Source organism: Scylla paramamosain, chromosome 8 (genome assembly GCF_035594125.1).
Source record: "Scylla paramamosain isolate STU-SP2022 chromosome 8, ASM3559412v1, whole genome shotgun sequence".
In the NCBI taxonomy this organism is placed as follows: Eukaryota; Metazoa; Arthropoda; class Malacostraca; order Decapoda; family Portunidae; genus Scylla; species Scylla paramamosain.
In genome coordinates this window covers 28,339,836-28,359,539 of record NC_087158.1, presented here as the reverse complement: position 1 = coordinate 28,359,539, position 19,704 = coordinate 28,339,836, and the positions used below count along the sequence as shown (strand labels likewise).

General features: G+C 41.5%; 1 long non-coding RNA gene across 1 annotated transcript in view; it reads right to left on the bottom strand.

Moving 5' to 3' along the window:
* LOC135102607 (uncharacterized) overlaps nucleotides 1–19,704 on the bottom strand; it is a 128,933-nt gene that overhangs the window by 51,344 nt on the left and 57,885 nt on the right. Inside the window, exon 3 of the long non-coding RNA XR_010269701.1 lies at nucleotides 15,524–15,670. This is a non-coding gene — a long non-coding RNA (uncharacterized LOC135102607). The remainder of the gene's footprint in view (nucleotides 1–15,523; nucleotides 15,671–19,704) is intronic.

Below are 19,704 nucleotides of genomic sequence, written 5' to 3'. Positions count from 1 at the left end.
CTTTCTTCACTTTCTCTCTCATTCGCTCCATCATCGTCTCTTTCTTTAATTTTCTTGCTTACACAGTTCATCTTCTTTCTTTCTTTTTTTTTTTACATTATTCCGTTTTTTTTTAATCTTAGTTCTTGCTCTTATTACCTCAATGTTTTTTTTTCTTTTCTTATTATTAGTTTCGTTAATGTAGCTTTCCTAAATATACATTTTTTTTTTTTCATGCAGTTCCTCTTGTTTCTTTTCATCACCTTTTCGGATTTCTTAATTACTCATAGAATTTCCCTTTTCTTCCCTTATTCTTCAGTTAATTCCTGCATTTATACACTGTAATTAGGGGGAAGTCGGTGGAGAAAGGCCAAACAACAACGCTAGGCCCTGAAAACACTCTTAATCTTTGAAATTCACTTGTTTTCACTCCCACTTTCCTCTTTCTTTACATTTCATTGGCTTCATCAGTGCCTCTTTTCTTGCACACCCTTTGCTGACACAGTTCTTCCTGTTTCTTTGCCTCGCCCGCTCTCCTTCCCCCGTCTTGGCGTGGCATTTTCCGCCCAGCCAGACAATAGTGGCGGGGAGTCGGTCTATATCGCGGCCGCTGCAAGGCTTGATTAATACGCTTCTACTTCGCCGCCACAGTCTGCTTTGAGGCGGTGCTCCATCACGCGGCGAGAGAGAGAGAGAGAGAGAGAGAGAGAGAGAGAGAGAGAGAGAGAGAGAGAGAGAGAGAGAGAGAGAGAGAGAGAGAGAGGGACGGTGTGTGAGTGCCTGCGAAAGTGATTAGGTGTGTGTGTGTGTGTGTGTGTGTGTGTGTGTGTGTGTGTGTGTGTGTGTGTGTGTGTGTGTGTGTGTGTGTGTGTGTGTGTGTGTGTGTGTGTATGTGTGTTCCTTTGATTTCAGGGCGAATTACACCTGAACACGCTACCTAATTATTCACCCATCCACCTGAGTGAATGATAGACTGACTTACTGACTTACTAACAGACTCACTGGATGACTGACTGACTGACTGACTGACCTTGAGCCGGTGGGAGGAGAGAATACGAATGGTGGTAACAATTAGACATTCCTGATTCTTAAGCCCGCCTGCCTGTGTGTGTGTGTGTGTGTGTGTGTGTGTGTGTGTGTGTGTGTGTGTGTGTGTGTGTGTGTGTTTTTCCTTTCCTGTGATTTTCTCTCTGTTGTGAGAAATTACTGTGAGTCATTTGTGTCTATTATTGTTATTGCTTCTATTAGTCCTTGTGTGGATGGATGTGATGTTTGAATGGAAGTGCAGGAGGCAGACGAGGAGGAGGAGGAGGAGGAGGAGGAGGAGGAGGAGGAGGAGAATAGAAAGTTAAGAAGAAGTAGAATAACAAATGTGGTGTTTTGAGATGAAAGAATAAGAACAAGAACAACAAGAACAAGACGAATAACAACAACAACAACAACAACAACAACAACAACAACAACAACAACAACAAAACAACAACAACAAGCCCAAAGAACCAATAAAAAGGAAGGAAGGAAACGAAACACAGGCGATCAGATATTCAAGTCACAAGTGAGACGAGGAGGAAGAGGAAGATCTAGGGACGAACGAGGCAGAGGAGAGGATCTACTAAAGACGCGCGTGTTTACTATAGGCTGGAGATGTATTGCCGTCCGTGGTGGTACCGTCAGATATAAGCCACAATTCCGAAACGCTTTGCTCTATCATCGCGCTTATTTTGAAAGGCTATAGAGATGATTAGCAGGGTTCTCAAGAGTGTTTCTCCTGCTGATAATGTAGAAATGTCTTGAATCTATCATTAGAGCCGTAAAAACACTCCTAAGAACCCTTGTAACTTTAACTAGAGCCTTTTGAAAGTCGTGGAGGTCTGACGAAGAAGTGTTTCAATAGTCTTGGGTGCTTCTTTCTCCTCCTCGTCAGCACATCGTAACGACAGAGAAAAACCAGCGGCAGGTACGATGGTAACTAATGGCGTAGTGATTAGCGGTGGCGTGAGCGTGACAGAACTCATTACCACGCGCACACAACTTGAATATGGCTGTTAATATGCTGTGACTTATGAATAATAAACCGCCATGTGTAACTTTTTTTTCTTAAGGGGAGTCATTAGTGTGTTTTATGTTCATGGATACTGTGTCAATGTGTGTGTGTGTGTGTGTGTGTGTGTGTGTGTGTGTGTGTGTGTGTGTGTGTTAGTGAAAGCTGGCCCTCGACGCTCTCACTATCCAAAAAAATCATGTGTTAGTGGAAATAGGTCACCACGGGGCAAGGGGGAGAATATCTAGCGAATGGCTGGCGTGGCGTGGCGAGGCGAGCAGGCAGGCAAAGGAGGAACAAAAAAAAAAAAAAATGACACGATTTGCTTGTCGAAGAAGTTGTGGCGTAAGAGACTGTTGTTCTCATTGTCAGCTAGAGAGTCAGGTCGACAGGAACAATAAAGAAATGAATGGTTGGGAATAGAAAAGGCAGACTGATATACGTATGTGTACAGTAGACATGTGAACATTGATGAATAGTAGAATAAATTAACACGAGTAGTTTACATGTCTTAGAACATTTGGAAGGAAAGACACTGAAGGAGGAAGAGAAGTAGGAGGTGGACAGGAGGACGAGGAGGACGAGGAGGAGGAGGAGTAGGAGGAGGAGGAAGAGGATGAAAAAGGAGGTGAAAGGAAGGAAGTGAAGGGAAAGAAATAGAAAGAAAAAGAAAGACCACTGGAGGATGAGGAGTAGGAGGAAGAAGAAAATTAAAACAAGAGAAGGAAATTAAAAGAAAGAAAAAAAGTGAAGGAAACCCAGAAAACATACATAAAACAAACATAACAACCCCCAATAACACACCAGACCCTGAAACGAAGCCAAGACTAACAACACATAAATAGAGAAGGAACCGTAGTAGCAGCACACGAAGATCTACCTCGCTGGGGGGGGCAACAGAGGGGCATGAGAGGTACAGTAAGTCTACCCACGCCTACTGCACCCCGATATACAGTGACATTCAATTTCCTGGTAACTGTGCTTGCTTCCCCTGCTGCTTGCCTGTGTCTTACGGCCCCCTTTCTTCACTGCCTTCCTCCCTCGTAACTGTATTGTATCTTCTTTATATTTCGTGCCTTGAACATCCTCCAATTCTCTCTCTCTCTCTCTCTCTCTCTCTCTCTCTCTCTCTCTCTCTCTCTCTCTCTCTCTCTCTCTCTCTCTCTCTCTCTCTCTCTCTCTTGAACTAACGACTCCTGTACAAATGGTTAGACATGAACAAGTCGATGGTTATAGTAATGCAGCTTCTCAAGACAGCCACCGCCACAACAACAGGGGAGCCTCAAGGTTCTCTCCCTGCCCCTTTACTATTGGGATGCGTGAAAAATGCAAAGCCGAGCCATTTGACTTCACGTTTCTTCCCTTCAAGAGGAAACTAGTCTGCAGTATTCTTAAAGGGGGGGAAGAGGAAACGTTGCATGAACATTGGCCACACACACGCAAAAAAAAAAAAAAAATAGAAAAGAAAAAAAATACTGTAGAAAAAATAAACCCATGTTATTTTACGTGGGAAATATGAAATACTTATTCTGTCATACAAAATTGATTAAGTCTTCGCTTCAAATTCTGCAGGGAGCGTGGTGGTATGCAAACTCCACAGAATTTTGTGTTCTATGGGGTTGTTTGACCTTAGACACACACGCACACACACACATACCGGTGCTTTCATGTAATACTTCACTGGTGAGCCACGCGAGGTCAGTGCACTTCAGCTCCCTTCCTTGTTACCTTGCCTGTCAAAAGTAAAACTTGCATTAGGAACCGCTGGATGCAAAGGGCAGAAGTTGATGGCTTCCTGACTGAATGAGCCGCAGGTAGGGAGGCTGACAACACTAACACAATTTCCCTTCCAACACCCTCGAAAAAAAGTGGAAATACAGTATGGTCTTTCGGGAATTCAGAGTAGTTTTCCAGTCTTGGCTAGCTAATGGTAATGGATGGAAACTAAATATAGGAAATCCAGTGAAATATTTAGTTACCGCTGGGAAATTACAACGATAAGACGAAGGGTTCCAAGTTTTTTTTTTTTTTTTTTTTTTAAGTAGGAGGTACACCGGCCAAGGGCGACAAAAAAAAAATCCAACAAAAAATAAATAAATAAACAAAAAAGCCCACTGAGATGCCGGTTCCGGAACAGGTTCCAAATCAGCAGTCAAAAGTTGAAGGATAAGTGTCTGAGTACCACCGCTATCTATACAGAACAAACCTACGACTCTTATCTAGTTAATACAGCATTCTCTATATAGTAGATGACACTTCCATATACCTGAACTAAACTTAAAGGCAAGACACGGCAGAACAACCAAGAGAAATTTAATACATATTCTTTCTAAAATTTCCCTATCTATCTCTCGCCTATCCCTCCTGCTCTCAATGCCAAGCAGAAATATTAACCTTCCTGTGGCACCCCTCGCTGGACATGTTACAGGGGCATCACAAATACCAACACTGGTCATACAATTGTGAGCCTGCAGCCGCTACAACACCCTCCACTTGACGAGGAAAGGCACGGGACAAGAGCATTAATTTGAACATGAATACTTGAACCTGATGTCTAATACGAATGAGCACAGGAAACATACATTCGACAAGCAAGCGATGTGAGTTCATGCAATACGAGTCTAGGTCGCGTAAGAACACCCAACACAAATTGAAATAAAAGTATAGAGGAATGCCATGAAATTAAACTGCTTCCATTTAACGTTTACAGGTCCCGCAGCTATGTGTGTGTGTGTGTGTGTGTGTGTGTGTGCATACTTTTGACATTACTAGAACTGCTGTGTACATAAATAATACGAAAGTTTGCCTGAGGACAAAACGACCACATTCCCTTGGTAAACTGAAGAATATTGCAGGTGAAGTGTTCTATTCCCTAATAATTTCTTAACGGTGACCTTTGACCTGCACTAGCGAGCGGCAGCAGACAGGGGGCGGCACACTACGATGTTAACGATCAATCCACTAATTTTAACTGACTTTACTGAATGCTAAGAAAACCATAGGCACTGTTTTAAAGTACTCGGCCCTCCATTCACTTTGCTGGTACTTTTATCGTTCATCACACTCTTAACTTTCCCAAGGCCATCCCATCAAATATGAAAGGCTGTAGCCGTCAGAAGGTTTTCAAATTCTAGTCTTTCATTGGAACTATTTTCAAAGATCACAGATATGATGAGTCACGTTCCCATGGATGTTTTTCCTACTGACGATACAAACTTCTTATTAAACTATCATTAAAATCACGAAAATATCCTTATAAACCATAGTAATCATAGTGATATTAAACGCTGAAACGAACCCAAGAGGCGGGAGGAGCAGGAAGAGGAGGAGGAAGAGGAGGAGGAGGCAGTGTGGATATCGCCATGTATTTGTATGCTTGAGTTAGTGTTGTCAGGAAACTAATTGAAGTCACGGTGTAAACGTTTAATCTTTCCACTTGCTCCACCTTGGGGATGCCGCATATTAATGTAATACTTGTGAGGAAGGTGCTCTCTCTCTCTCTCTCTCTCTCTCTCTCTCTCTCTCTCTCTCTCTCTCTCTCTCTCTCTCTCTCTCTCTACTGCAGCATCTCTAGTTATCCACACTGTATCTTCACCTACACTCTTAAACAATCAAACATATAAACGTTTAACCTTCACACAAAGGTAGGCTTACAGTTCACATTTCTTCTCAACGTTCTCTAACATTCCACGAAGTTTTCTAATACAAAATGGCATCGTTACCATTTTTGGACACCCTCTGGACGGACGGGGTGAGAAGACTTCCATTATGCTACTCTATCTACCTGTGATTAGAGCTGAGAACTGTAATCAGAATGCCTAGAAGGACGTAAGAGTTTCTTGCTCTCTGTCACCCTTTGTTAGCACACGGCACCTCATCACCCACCTAGTTGTCTTGATACCCTTTGTAACACACACTTATCCACACCAACCCTACTCACCCACTTACTAACTCTCCCACTCAACCACCAAGTCGACCGGCCACACATCCGTACACACAACCAATAACACAACCAAACCGACACCCACCTTCCTCACCCACGTACCCCAACCCTCGTCGTCACATACGCAGACGTTACTTCTTTCAGCACTTCATCAGAACACAAAGAATAGTTGTCCATGGCGATAGCATTGCGTGGAAGGAACTCAGAAGAAAAAACACGTCGAAGAAGCAATAACTTGGCGAACTATCTTAATAAAAACACTTCATGGGTTTCGAACCATCAGAGGAAATACACACACACACACACACACACTGGAAAAAAAGACAAAAAAGAGAGAAATAAAGAAAAAAATAACAGGAAAGCCAATCTTCACAATGCAAGGGACTATAGAAACACAAACCACACTCGCCTATCGACTCTCTGCCTGCCCTTCTTCACATCCACCACCTCGTCACCTCGTCACCACCACCACCACCACCACCATCTCACGCTGCGCTGGTGAATGTCACAGCCCTCACCTTTAAACGATTGCTAACCTCTCCTACACTCTCCACCCCCGAGACCACGACACACTCACCCATGACTTCTCCATTGGATAAATATAGCTATGTGAAAGTGAAATGGAGGAGAGGTACTGCTTGAATTATTGACAGCCGTGTGTTGTGATAAAGTTAGGGAGAAAAGGACCATAACTCAAGGCCTTTTCTGTAAGTGAGTCAAGACTGTCGTGAAGGGAAAACTATATGAAGGTGCTCTATGATTGATTGATAGAACCGTAAGTTGTGATAAAAAAAAAGTAGAAAAAAAAATAAATAAAAGAAATTCTACAAATGTCTACTAAGCGCATCATCCCTCAAAAAATGGATTTGTTTTTTCAGTCACAATAGTAATTTTTGTGCTCTTTGTTGAGGCAAAAAACTCGAATATATGAATAAATAAATCATGGACAAATGAATAAGTTAACAGTCCAGTTAATAATAAAAATATACGATTTGTATTTTGGCAAAGGGGGGAATGACAACAGAAACTTCCTATGGCAAAAAATAAAAAATAAATAAATAAAATAAAAAAATAAATAATTATGCTTTTTTGAAATTTAGTCCAGATAAAAAGGTTATGCTTTTTGAAATTTAGTCCAGATAAAAAAGAAGAAGAAGAAGAAGAAGAAGAAGAAGAAGAAGAAGAAGAAGAAGAAGAAGAAGAAGAAGAAGAAGAAGAAGAAACAACAGCAACAACAACAACAACAACAACAACAACAACAACAACAACAACAACAACAGTAAGAATAAGAACAAAAAAGAAAATAAAAAAAAACAAGAACAAAAAGAGCAAAAACACGAAGAAAAGAACAAGAAAAAACAAAAAAAAACAAGAGCAAAAACAAGAAGTACAAAAAAAAACAACAACAAAAGCGTAACCAAAGCCACCTACAAAGGACTGAGCGACGATGAAGAAGCGCACCACCCAAGACAAACTCCAATATCTTCTTTAAGGTTAATAACATCTCCATTCTATTTACATAACACCCTCCAATAAGATATTCAAGAAGCATTATTATACATACGTCATAAATAGGAGAGTAAGGGTCTAGTGCCTGCTGCCGTTAGGTCGCCAAAGGGGATATACCTTTTAACGTTTAATTGTCTTCTCAAGCTCTGATATGTTTACAAATTATTAATAAAGGATTCTGGAGATAAATATGCAGGGAATTGTTTGGTTAGTTATGTTTATTTATTCATTTTTTCATAGTTTTTATATTTTATAGACCAAAAGGTGAAGCAGTTAAAGTTTGATATCTTGGATCTGTGGATTAAGTATGTATTGACTCTCTCTCTCTCTCTCTCTCTCTCTCTCTCTCTCTCTCTCTCTCTCTCTCTCTCTCTCTCTCTCTCTCTCTCTCTCTCTCTCTCTCTCTCTCTCTCTCTCTCTCTCTCTCTTTCTCTCGTAAATTGCTTGTTCCTGTTATGTAATGTGTGTGTGTGTGTGTGTGTGTGTGTGTGTGTGCGGGAAGGTAGTGTGGGGTGTTGGGAGATGAGTGATGCTGCACCCCAGGCTGGAGAGATGGAGGTGTAGAAGGGGTGCGGGAAGGTAGTGTAAAGGGTTGGGAGATGAGTTATGCTGCCGATGGAGATGTAGAAGAGATGCGGGAAGGTAGTATGGGGTCTTGGGGAATGAGTGATGCTGTTGCCTAGGGTGGAGAGATGTAGGTGTAGAAAGGATGCGGGAATGTAGACTGGGGGATTGGCGGGATGAGTGATGCTGCACCCCAGGCTGGAGAGATGGAGGTGTAAGGGGCGGTGCTGGAAGACAGTGTGAAGGTTTGGGAGATAAGTGATGATTGCAGAGAGAGAGAGAGAGAGAGAGAGAGAGAGAGAGAGAGAGAGAGAGAGAGAGAGAGAGAGAGAGAGAGAGAGAGAGAGAGAGAGAGAGAGAGAGAGAGAGAGAGAGAGAGAGAGAGAGAGAGAGAGAGAGAGAGAGTACCAGACTTACTAATGTGCAATATCAATCACCTTCACACATCATATACATGAATGAGATGGCAAGGTGTGGAAAATACGACGATATTAAGATGATCCCCATCGTGATATATACAAAAAAGAGAAGGAGGTGTTAATGTACATGGAATGGGGTGCCGCTCCCTACGCATCCTTCCTGATCCGCTCGCAGCTAACCTGTGACGCTCACTTTATGTAATAATTAGTCTAGGTGATTGTATATGTATCTTATTGTCAGGTTATATAAATTTTCTTAGATCTAGACACCTGAAAGACAGAATTGGCTATTTCTTTTAAGATAGGTACATTAGTAGAAAGAAAGATAGACAGATGGATAAATCGAGTGATAGAATGATAGACAGACAGATGGATAGGTAGATATAAAGATAGACACATACAATATCGGAAGGCAGGCGGTGAGCGGAGGACAGAGCCGGAATCTCGTGTCCTCGTTTTGTACATTCCTGAGACATGACGATATAAAATGTAAAAGTGGTTGCATGATAAAAGGCGACTAAGAGAGACAGGGAGGGAGCAGAGACCCGCCGGGAAATTAAATTTCCTCAAAACAAGAGAAAATGAAGACGAGATTTTATCTCTTTTTATGTTGTCAGTACATTTACTAATTTCTTTTGTTATTTTCTCTTTTTTCTGTTTCTTTCTTCCATGCCGCGTGTTTTTAAAGAAAAGACGAGTCTGCATTTTTTAAATGAAATAATAATTACTATCTTCAGTATAATGCAGTTTTTTCCATGTTCCTTTCTTTTTCTTCTTCTCGTTTTTTTTCTTATTATTTTTATCATTATTATTATCATTAGTAATAATAGTAATACTATTACTATTATTATTATTATTATTATTATTATTATTATTATTATTATTATTATTATTATTATTATTATTATTATTATCATAATGATCATTGGCACTTCTGGTATTACTGCATTCAGCTTCGGCATCATCATCATTATTTTCATTATTAATGTGTGTTTGTATTATACTTTCTATTTCTGTTGCAGCTGTTCTCTTTCTACCAGCGCCGGCAATGAATGACAACCTTTGGCACCATTTTGAATGAGGTTAATCTATGGATTGGACATGCTTGCATTTATGAAAGGGAAACACCAGACAATAATGGTTATTATAAACAATTCAGATCAAGAAAATTCCACGAAATCCTAAAGGTAGAATTAAGTTAGATGTTATCAGAGCAGGAGATCGCAGCTGACCTCGATAATTACTGCGTGTGGAATTATTACGAAGAGAATCAAGCCATTAATATCGGAGACTCTGTGACATACGGCGCCTCCCTTAACATTTCGAAAATAGAGCGACATTTTTCTCAGTTTTTCTCCTGTCATTTTGTGTCACGGTGCACGTAACTACTGGCTCACGTGAAGGGACACCATCAGTTGTATCAGACAGACCGGGAAACGTAAGACCGTTTGTGTTCGTATCAATAATAATATTTAGGTTAATACTTGTAGCAAATGTTAACACTATCACCTTTTCATTACAGAATATGTGTTCCTCTGCACCTGGAGGAGAATATGCCAAAGAACGTGAACACTATCATTTATATCTCACTGATCTGGAGAAATAAGGCCTCACTGTTTTATACCAGTTTCAATAATAATATTTGGGTTAATACTTCTAACGAATATTAATTAACATCATTATCTTTTCATCATGGAATGCATGTTTTCTGCATCTGGAGGAGAAAATGCAAAAAGGACATGGACACTAATTATACCTCACTGATATAATAATACTTAGCTCGATACTTGTAGCAAACATTAATATCATTACGTTTCCATTATAGAATATGCTTTTCCTGCATCTGTAAGGAGATATACATAACAGAAGCAGAAAAGAAAATATGATGAAAAGTTACTAAGTCTACGATTCAACTAAAAGAAGAAGAGGAAGAGAAAGAGGAGGAGGAGGAAGGCCTTTCCGGCTTTCTTCCTTCGTGTGAAGATTAACATCCGGATATGTAGGTCGCGGCGCCCCATCCAGGTCATCCTTGGCTGCTTTTTATAATACGAGTGAAACATAATAGCGTGTTGGAACTGCTCTTTTCTGTAAACTCTCTCAAACGCATTACGACTGGAAAAGTTATTGCAGCAGGGGGATTATCATTATTGTTATTGTTATTATTATTATTATTATTATTATTATTATTATTATTATTATTATTATTATATTATTATTATTATTATTATTATTATTATTATTATTATTATTATTATTATTATTGGTGCTGCTGTTGTTGTTGCAGCTGCTGTTGCCGTTGCTATCATTATTAGTATCATTAGCAACAATAGTGGAACTGCTACTGCTACAACTAATAATAATAATAATAATAATAATAATAATAATAATAACAATAATAATAACAATAATAATAATAATAATAATAATAATAATAATAACAATAACAATAACAGTAACAATAATAACCAAACAACAATACCAAGGTAAGCAAAGGTGCCCGGGGCGTGCTGGGCCAGTAAGCATAATGCAGTAGCGACAGCAGCAGCAGCAGCAGCAGCAGCAGCAGCAGCAGCAACCCTTTGATGCCCTCGCTGTGTTACGCTTCAACTACATCACGAACACGGTTTACCGAGGATCAGCGTGCGTGTGTGGCAAGATTCTGGAGCACACACACACACACACACACACAACACACACACACACACACACACACACACGTGAAACACAATTACCACTCAGGATTCTTGTGTGTGTGTGTGTGTGTGTGTGTGTGTGTGTGTGTGTGTGTGTGTGTGTGTGTGTGTGTGTGCGCACGTGATTCTAAATAACCAAACAATTTTTTTTTTATTATTTATCAGACCATTATCATCTACATACGAGTATTGTTATTAATTTGCCATTCAATGCAATTACGTAGAGCAAAGTCACAATCATAAACATACGACTAAGGCACAGACTGTATTCCCTCAAAGTCACGCACAGTATTGCTCTCGTCTTTACTCCTTTCTTACTTTCTCTTCAATAATATCATCACACAGACACTCTTCTTTCACAGTCCTCGTCCTCACTCCTGTTGCTTCCCCACAATATAGAGAAACAATACACCACCACCACCACCACCACCACCACCACCACGACCACCACCACCACCACCACGTCATCTTTGTCCTCCTCCCTTATCGTGTACAAATTGACAGACAGGAGAAAGCTAAGTACTCGTACCCACAACACTCCATAAGAAGAGCAAAGTATAACAAAGCTTCTTAGTGTCCCTCGAGTGCTCCTGTCTTCACCTCCTCACCTTATAACACATCATCTTCTTTCATCTATTATTCTTACCTTTTTACGTTCATTACTTTCACTTCATCTCCTCCTCCTCTTCCTCCTCCTTCTGCTCTTCCTTTCTTTTATGTTTTCTCTTCCTTTCTCTCCCCTTTTTATTTCCGCCACTTAGATTGATTAATTAGTTGAAAATGAACTTTAAATCACACGAAATAAAAACCTTCTCGCCTCTATACATTAGCCAGTTTGAGATGAATAAATGAATATGTATTAGTTATTATACTTCTGGGTTTCTCTTGGGTGTTGAAGACTCCCCGCTCGTAACATTTGCATAAATATATTTCGTTATGAGAGAGAGAGAGAGAGAGAGAGAGAGAGAGAGAGAGAGAGAGAGAGTAGAGAGAGAGAGAGAGAGAGAGAGAGAGAGGAGAGAGAGAGAGAGGAGAGGAGAGAGAGAGAGAGAGATCTTGGGCTAAAAGGCAGACAGGAAACAAAGAAAAATAGCTGGCAATGGAACCTTAGGTAATAATGTAGAATAAAAGTGTGTGTGTGTGTGTGTGTGTGTGTGTGTGTGTGTGTGTGTTTGTGTGTGTGTGTGTGTGTGTGTGTGTGTGTGTGTGCGTGCTTGTTTGCCTCGCTCGCTAACTCAGTTTCCACATAAATTTTCCCACAGGATGAGCGATGAAGACATAAGAAGAGCAAGGAAAAAAAAATAGTTAAGGAGAGCAAGAAGCAAATGATATTAAGGGGAAAAAATAAATGAAATGAAACCTGAAAGAAAATGAAAAACATATATTTTTACGGGAATAAATAACTTCACTTTACCATCACCCCGCTCTTAAAGGAGAAACGGAGCAAACCATAAATAAAAAAAAGGGACGAAAAAAATACAAAACAAAAATGCGAAACAAAAAAAAAAGAAAAAGAAAACGAAATACCCTTTGAATGTCGTAACACAGGAGGAACAAAAAACAAAAGAGAGAGGGAGAGAGAGAAAAAAAAAAGGTACATAATTTTTTTCAACGCATCAAAAAGCTTGCATGAGAAGTACGCAAACTTAATGAATTTACACAGGCTGTACTTTTTGCCACGCTGCTGTTTCTACATCGCAGGAAATGAAAAGAATAAGTAGAGGGATTCATTTTCACGTTTACATTGCTCACGATATTTTTTTCTCCTCCACCTGAGTCTGCATTTTATCCTGCTGTTGTATCTGTGCACGTGTGTGTGTGTGTATGTGTGTCTGTGTGTGTGTTTGTGGTGACTTGACTTTCGGCGCAGCGTCTCCTTGTAATTCAGCATAACGGGCATAAACTTCACATATTTTGGTGAGGTGCAGTCCGGCGGCGCGTCACGAGCGTGGGTAATCAAGGGTTTGCGAGGGTAATGAAGCCGTGGATCATGAGCAGGGAGGGCAGGGACCAGGGCGATGAAGGAGGGTCAGGGGAGGCACAACACAGGTGACTGGTGACTTTTTCCTTCCTCCCGTCCTTCCCTTCCCTCTCTTTCCTCCAGTTTTGTCTCTTCCCTTATTTCCTTTCCAGTTCCCTGTTCGCATCAGCTTCTGGTTTAGTCTCTTCCGCCTCACCTTTCTCGTATATTTTTACCTGGGTGTTTGCAATTAGTATTTACAATGACATTCCTGTTTCCACCTTTCTTTAGCCCCTGTTCTGTTTTCACCTACAAAATATACATGCATTTCCTGACCTATTTCTGACTGTGCATCCCTTTCTTTAGTTGTCTGTGAGAGTGTGTGTGTGCTTCTGTTTCTCTGTCTCTCTCTCCTTTTCCTAGAAATCTGTGTATGTATTTTTTAATTTTTTTGTAACTTTGCGTTTCTGTTTGTCTGGCTGTCTATCAGTCTGACTCGATCTAAATTTGCGTGTTTATCAATCTCTGTCTATCTAAGTTTGTCTGTTTGTCTATCTGTCAATCTGTCTACATACGTTGTTGTCTGACAGTTTGACTATCTAGGTTACTCTCTCTCTCTCTCTCTCTCTCTCTCTCTCTCTCTCTCTCTCTCTCTCTCTCTCTCTCTCTCTCTCTCTCTCTCTCTCTCTCTCTCTCTCTCTCTCTCTCCTGCATTGCTCCTCACTCTAACAATCGTGTGCTCCCCTGCGGCCCGTGAACCACCGGCATCAATAGCATCAATATCAATTTCCTCCGATACACTCCATTCACTTAATTTGCCAGTCAGGAAAATAAATCTGATAAGGAGCACTGACCACCCGCCTTCCTTTATCTGCAATTCATGGCAAAATGGAAGCAAGGAAGGGAGGGAATAGCCAAGGTGGAGGTGGTTTAGTGTGGAGAGCCTGAGGGCGTGGAAAGAGTGGAGTGCAAAAGGAGGAATGTGGAGAACAGCATGTGGGCGAGGAGCGTAACGGTAAGAGCGTGGAAAGGAATTAATATAGAGTGGTAAAGGCTGTGTGGAGGTGAGGGAGGAGAAAGAAAGCGTGGGTCAGGTGAAGAGGTTGTCTGCGTGGAGGAAATGGACGTGGAGTGCTGCTCGTGTGGTGGTGTGGGTGGTGGATGAGAGTTATTTCACTATATTCATCTAATTCTCTCTACGGTCTTGCTTCCCATCTCCATCGGTTAAGGAACATGTAGGGTTAAGTCATTAGTTACTCGTACTGACTTCAACTGTATGGATCTTGTGTTCGTCTTTCCCATCCGAGTTTACCAAATACTCGTGAAAACCTGAGAAACTCTAGTGCTCATTTGCCGTAACTGTCATCGTACACCTTTCTGGTTTTCCACATAAGATCCTCGCCTAGACAGTGGCGCTTTAAAGGCAGTAAACAATTAATGAGACCCCGTGGAGGTTAAGCACAACGGATCTTTACAATCGAGGCGACAACATAAAAAAAAACAAAAACATAAGTGACAGAAAACATAATCCCGTAAAAAGGTTATTATTGATGTTTTGAGGACCTCAGCCAGACTGTCTTGGGTCCCTTTAAAACACCGGAGGAGGCACAATGAAAAAGTCGCCCACCAAACGTCGCCTTCTCCCTAGACTTCCCCGGGGACAAAAGAATTATTAAGCCACCTGTTGTACTGAATTATGCTATCTTAAACGCATTCAGGTGACCTAACTTCTGCCTGGCGCAACCAATTAAAACTTTGGCACATTCCATTATCTATGCTTGGCCCAGGCAGGTGGTCGTCTGCCGCCGTGAAATATGTCTGTTTGTTCAAGTTCATTTGCGTCACCTTGAGGAAGGGTGTAATTCTCGTGAGTCTTATTGATCTGAGCTTTAAACACCTGCCAGTCGTGGGGCTTTGGCTTTCAATGGGAAGTACTTAAGCCAGCCTTCAGTAGTAATAGAAGCTTTGATATTAAGAGATTATCAATGGTAATTATTCACTTCCATTGAGAAACGCCTCACTGACAATTACATGGCTGGTGTTCAGAAACGCTTTGCTCTCTCACCAAGACTGTTTTCAAAGACTACAGAGATGATTAGCCGCGTTCTCAAGAGTGTTTCTCCTGTTAATAATGTAGAAGTCTTATTAATCTGTCACTAAAACCATGAAAATACCCTCAAATACTCGTGTAACTTCAAGTACAGCCTTCTGAACGTAATGGTGGTGTGGCGGGAAGGGTTTCAGAACATGGTCCTTAGCCTGGTAAGTCATGCAATTACCTTGATACCAAAGTAATACATGTAAAACAACCCCCTTGCCACAACACCGGTAGTAAAGAACACTGCCAGCACGAGGGAGGAGCAGCCTTCACGCCGCCACCGAGAGCCAAATATAACGAGTTAATAAGGCACTTACTATGATCCCTCGGCAGCCATCCATCCTGCTGGCGGCTGGGTTAGCAGGGCGTCTGGGTCATTGACAGCACTGTCCTGCCCCGCCTTGTCTAGCTCCATCTCCTGCTGCTACTGTCCCGCGCAGCCCCTTGTGTCACCGCCGTCACTGCTGAAATAGTTGAAAGAATGGTAAATGGCATGGCACTTCCGGTAAATACTTTCTTGAAATTGTCGTGAAAGGAAGTGTCATTAAAGAAAAGAGTTGTCAAAAGCAGAAAAGAACTGTGAAAAGAAGAAAAGAACTGTGAAAAGAAGAAAAGAACTGCCAAAAAGAAAAAAAAGTTAAAGAAAAGAACTGTCGAAACAAGAAGAGAATTGTCAAAGGAAGAAAAGAAAAAAATGCCATCAAAAGAAAAAAAAAACGTCAAAACAGTAATATTTCATCCTCTCGGAATCATAAATTGTTGTAAAGAAATAATGAATTTTAACTGCGTCGCATTTTCCCATATAGCGCCACTTTACGTGAAAACGCGTCCATCAAACCTATTTCAATTTTCACGGAGAGCAAATATTTGGCAACATTAAAACGATTACAAGTATTACAACACGTGTTTCTTTTTATGTTACCATTTCATTGGCTCATCAAGAGTGACACACACACACACACACACAAACAAACAAACAAACTACCCGCCAGTGTCTTCAGGTTCAGCGGTGGCGGGGGTCAGGCAAGGATGGCGTGTGGCTGAGCTGTGGTGAATTACGGAGGTCCCTAAACACAGTGTGGCCAAATGGCTTCCTCCACAGGCACGCAGTAAGGCAATTGCCGGACCCACAAACCGTGTCTGAAGGAGGTGGCGAAGTTAGAGATGCGGGGAGGGGTGAGCCGCAAAGAGGGGGGAGTTCAAGTTACACACAGTGAGGGAAGGGAGAAAGGGAGAAGGAAAGAGAGGGACGAGGAGAGTGATGGAGAAGCAGAGTGGGAAATAGCATGAACTGGAAGAGAGTTGGGATGGACTATAGGCAAGACAAAAGTACTGACTGTAGAAATATCCGAATATCAGGTGAACAGAGACCACCTGTACCACGAAACACTAAGGCAATAATCTGAGTCTTTTGTGTCACTGTCCCGCAAGAACTTATCTCTTTGTTACCTTGCATATACAACTGGGAAACGCAAATAGGGGTGAATATTAATGCAAGCGAGCAATGAGTGATGCAGTGCGTGATTGAGACCTATTTTGGAAAGATCAAGAACCACAGTATTGGAAAGCCGGTGTCAGTGACCTCGATAAGCTATACGCAGGTTTCAATTCCATTAGTTGCAGTGCCTGGCCAGCTGATGAAAGGCACGGTTGATGATGAGGCTACAGATATGCACGCCTGTGATTCGCGAGATTGCAAGAATGATTCCAAAACGCATAAAGCGGTCACTCAGATATTCTAGGAAGTGAGGATGGCTACACGTTTATGTAGACGTAGTTATATTATTCAAAAGTTATTGACTTATTCTTATTTTATTACGCGCCATTCAGATATTCACTATGGAGGTCAGTGACGTCTTTAAGTGATATATTAAAGCTGACATCAATTTCATATCTGTGTGTGTGTTTGTGTGTGTATATGTGTGTGTGTGTGTGTGTGCCAAGTCAAATCGTGCAATGCCCTCCGCTCCCCTCGTGACATGCATCAGCCACACACTCAATAGTCAGGGCGCCACTTGCACGTATCATCCCCAGACCACCAGATAATAAATACTCGCGTTCGGGACTCGAGGAAGGACGTACAGGATCCAGCAGCCCCACGCAGGACTCATTCGTCCTCCACCTGCCCAATACTTCAGGCTGGGGAAACATTCATCTTCATGTATTCAAGATGAAGGTGGCTGGAATACACTAAGTGGCGCCTCGCATATACCTCAGCCGCACTTCCTCAGCCCTGCAGGTAGTGTGTACAAGGAAGGTTTTTGGAGCGGTATCTTGGGACAAAGAGCCACTGCATCTCTATAACTTCAGGCCGTGGTAACTTTGGGGAAACTTCTCCTATGTGTTATTCCACCAAGGCACCACATCGAAAAAGGCCACAAAGGAACATGAGTTGGTTCTGTGCATGCTCCTCTTCGTCTTTGCACCGAATATGATTCTAGATTTGCAGGCAAAGGCGTAATGCACCACACCACCGCCACGCCATGCTGACCATTTTAAAGTTAGAACTGCCAATTGCTGTCATTACTGCTGGCAGGGAAACGGAGACGCCAAGTGAAAGGTCTGGTTTACGCTCTTTTTATCAAGGGAAATGGATCCTTGGCCAAAAGAACAATGTGCACCACAATTCACGTGAAGCTGAGTGGGAATATTCTCTCTCTCTCTCTCTCTCTCTCTCTCTCTCTCTCTCTCTCTCTCTCTCTCTCTCTCTCTGTATGTTCTAATCCTCTTGCTCTAATCCTCTCATTCTCCTTTCTTCCTATCCTCTCACGCACTCTATCGCTCTGTCCTTCCATTTCACTGAGGATCTTCTTGTAAACTATATTAAAAAATCATACGAAAAAAAAAATGTTAATAAAAAAATAAAACGAGGAGTAAAAGTACACGTTTTGAGATGGAAAAGACTAATTTTAAGCTCTCCTACTCACATCATTCCAACATTTCTTCCTTCCATTTATTTCCTTTATCGCTGCTTAACATTTCAAATCAGAGAATCACACTCATGGACCTCCACCATCCGTTCTATCAGCGCTGCAAACATTTCTAGTGCAACTAGTTTCAATTTCCAAGACACTTAACCTTTGGCTTTGAATTCACACCAAGGTTACAGTCGCCTATAAATTGAATGGATTCAATAAATCTAAACGAGTCGTGAATATAAATTACACAATAAATTCCTGTAGCGGAAACAAGAGGCGCTGTAGGTTATGTGAGTTTGTTATAATAAAAGAGAGGGAGAGAGAGAGAGAGAGAGAGAGAGAGAGAGAGAGAGAGAGAGAGAGAGAGAGAGAGAGAGAGAGAGAGAGGAGAGAGAGAGAGAGACAGAGAGAGAGAGAGAGAGAGAGAGAGAGAGAGAGAGAGTTTATTGGATTCAGTGCTAAATACATCAAGCAGCCCAGTAACACACTACATGTTCTCCAAGTACGTGATGCACAACACCTAGACACTCTGAGGGCGAGAAGAATATTGACCCAGGCCGGCAATGATAAAGTAAATGGCGACGAACATCCAAGGAGCCATTTGATGCAACACATCGTTACGTAATGCAAAATCTTTTCTTTCTTCATAATGGAGAGGCGCATCACCTGTTGTATTCATATTTAAACTACAGTTGTGCACCGCTTGGTCTGTTTAAGGTCCAAATTCTAAATGGTTTCTGTGTTTTGTTTCGAGTAGTTTTAAGAGTTCATATTTGAGATAATTGGGATTTTCTAAAATGTGTTCATGGTTCTTAAGGCAATTCAACAAGGAGTCTGCTTCATCTGCTGGGAAAAGAAGCAAGCATCTGAATCTGAATAATCACCTGCGTGGCCACTGAAAAATGTCTATATGAAAAAAAATAAAATAAATAAATAAAACAGCATTTCAGAATACAAGCCAAGAAAAAAATAGCAGTAAAATTCTTTCTCCAACATAGTGTGCTACAAAACAAGAGAAAGTTATATAAATGAATAAAAAATACAGACATAGGGGAAAAAAAAAACATGAAAAACTCGGTTATTGTGGCAGGAAAAAATAGTGTTGTTCGAAACACAGGGAGCAGCCACCCTGCCAGCAACTTTGATAAACAATTGCATTCAAGTCCATGCAACTTGAATGCGATTCGAAAACTTTCAACGATAAGAAAATTAGGACGCTTTCCATCACTGAGAGAGAGAGAGAGAGAGAGAGAGAGAGAGAGAGAGAGAGAGAGAGAGAGAGAGAGAGAGAGAGAGAGAGAGAGAGAGAGAGCGCGCACTATGACTGTCGCATAAACAAACAGGGCAACAGGAACTCCTTCGCTTCTCTTCCACAAATCTGTATAATTGACTTGGCTTAAGTTTTAATGAAGCGCTCGGGAGGTGCCGCCGCCGCTCTGCCGTGATGGCGCTGAGAGTTGGGCTCAAAACCTTACTAAACGAAGCGGATACTGCGACTCCCCAGCGCTGAGAGGCAGGGGAGGGATGGAGAGGGAGACGGAGAGGGAGAGGAAAGTCTATATTACGGTCGTTAACCCTCT